This window comes from Bos mutus, chromosome 21, assembly GCF_027580195.1.
Source record: "Bos mutus isolate GX-2022 chromosome 21, NWIPB_WYAK_1.1, whole genome shotgun sequence".
Taxonomy (NCBI): Eukaryota; Metazoa; Chordata; class Mammalia; order Artiodactyla; family Bovidae; genus Bos; species Bos mutus.
Genome location: NC_091637.1, coordinates 53723697 through 53726298, shown reverse-complemented (window position 1 = coordinate 53726298; position 2602 = coordinate 53723697). Strand labels below are relative to the sequence as shown.

The following is a 2602-nucleotide window of genomic DNA, read 5'->3' as shown; positions in this document are numbered from 1 at the left end:
ACCCACTCTGGAAAACAATATGATAATTTTCTTGTAAAGTAAGTGTGCCTTTATTGTATGATCCAGAAAATGCTCTTTAGGGCATTTTGCCCAAGGAAATGAAAACCTATGTTCACACAAAAACATGTGGATGAGTGTTCACAGCAGTTTCCTTTGTAACAGCAAAAACTAGAAACCACCCAATTGTCCTTCAGTGCTTGAATAGAACCAACTGTGGAACATAGATACAATGGTATGCTACTCAGCAGCAGAAGGAACCAACTACTGATACTTACAACAACCTGGGTGGATTTCATGAGTATTATTTTTAATGAAAAAGATCTTAACAGGTTATATGCTGTATGATTGTATTTGTATAACCTTTGTTAAACAATAAAACAGACCTAGTGGTTGGCAGGGAACAGGGACATAGTAGGGATGGGGTACATGTGTGATGTGAACATAAACGGGTAGCATGAAGGAGTTCTTTGGCAGTGGTAGAACACATTTGTATCTTTTTTTTTTTTTGAATCTAAATATTTTATTATATAGTTACACCTAAAATTGTGCTTTTTTTTTGCTATATACTTTTAACTTGAGGACATCTGTAAAATCAGTACATTACAGAAATCCTGAAAGAAATTCCACTAGCTATTTGAATATTGCTTATACAAAGTATTTAAAGGGGAGGGGGACAAATGCTTCTTTACAAAACAGAAGTCAGATATAGAAAACTTACGATTACCAGGGAATACAGGGGAGAGGGATACATTGGGAGATTGATACTGGTGTATACACACTACTATACATAAAACAGATAGATTAGGAAATGGCAAGCCACTCCAGTATTCTTGCCTGGAGAATCCCATGGACAGAGGAGCTTGGCAGGCTACAATCCATGGGTTTGCAAAGAGTCGGACACAACTGAAGTGACTTAGCATACATAAAACATAAACTAAAAAGCTGCTGTATAGCACAGGGAACTCCACTCAGTACTCTGTGATGGTCTATATGACTAAAGGACAAGTGGATACATGTATAAACTCATTCACTTTGCTGTACACCTGAAACTAACACAACTTTGTAAATCAACTACACTCCAATAAAAATATAAAAAAGTATTAAAGGAAAGCCAGCACCATATAAACAGCATACACTTAAATAAAAGAGATGGATGTTTAACATACAGAGTAATGTTTTTTATTCACTGATAAGCTAAAGGTCCATTTCAAGAAGTTTCTTTCTTTTGTATGCTTAATTTGTTTTATTAGCAAGCAAAGCCCTATAAAGGATGGCGTCATCTGGTCCTCAGACTCAGATTCATCTTCATCTTGACTAATCTGGAAGTAATGAAGCTCATAAGTCTCCTTGTCAGATGCAACCATAGGAAGCCAATCACGAAGATTGTTCTTTTTAAGGTATTTCTTGGTAAGGTACTTTAAATACCTTGTAGAGAACTGTTTCTCAGAAACAACTATGATTTTATTCTTGACACGTTCAATGTGAACGATATTCCCAAGATTTCCAGTCCTTCCATTCACTTTAACCTTCTCCCACAGAAACTGTTCAAAATTTCAAGAATCAAAAATTCCACCTTCTACTGGATGAGTAAGATTCAAATTAAACTTCCAGGTTGACTTCTTGGGCTTCTTGTCTTTCTTCGGTGGCATCTTGAAGGCTTGCCACGTGATCAGAGAGCAGATTTGTATCTTGATTTGGTGGTTTTAGAAATCTATATGTTTGGGATAAAATTTCATAGAACTACAAAACACATAAAGTGAAGTCGCTCAGTTGTGTCCGACTCTTTGCGACCCCATGGACTGTAGCCTATCAGGCTCCTCCATCCATCGGATTTTCCAGGCAAGAGTACTGCAGTGGATTGCCATTTCCTTCTCCAGGGGATCTCCTCGACCCAGGAATCAAACCCAGGTCTCCTGCATTGCAGGCAGATGCTTTACTGTCTGAGCCACCAGGGAAGCAAAACACATACATACATATAAACACGTGAATGTAAAATATTATAAAAAGTGGAATAAATTCCATAGTCTATAGTCAGTAGTCTAGTGAACACATTTTACCAATGTCAGTTTCCTGGTTTTGATATTATACTACAGTTGTATAAGTTGTCACTGTTGGGGGAAATTAGTTTAGGGGTACAAGGGACTCTATGTACTCATTTTACATCTTCCTGAGAGCTTATGATTAAATTATATATTATATAATTTTATATTAAAATATTTAAAAATCTTATATTAAAAAAACCCTTCAAAACCAGTCTGTTTTTGTTTTAATGATGAACATCAAAGGTCTCCTTGCCTCTACAGTATAAATACTTACTGTGCTGGTCATTTATAATGCATCTTGTACTATTTTTGGAGGATTACATTTGGTAATTATATGAGAAAAAGACACTGGCTTCCAATGCCAGATAGAGATGTAAGAAGGGTGTTAAACTGAAATACAGACTAATTATCACACTGAAGCAACTCTCTTCACTGGGTGCTATAATATAAAACTGGATCTTGCATCTGTACCATATTTGATCAGTGGACAAAAGAGTAGGTACACGTATTCTTTTGTTCTAAGGAAGGAAGGAAGGAAGTGAAGAAGAACTAAAGAGCCT

General features: G+C 36.2%; 1 pseudogene; it reads right to left on the bottom strand.

Annotated features, from left to right (window-relative positions):
• Positions 1-1157: 1157 nt before the first annotated feature.
• Positions 1158-1649, bottom strand: LOC138984371 (ribosomal protein eL22-like; annotated as a pseudogene).
• Between the last annotated feature and the right edge of the window lie 953 nt (positions 1650-2602).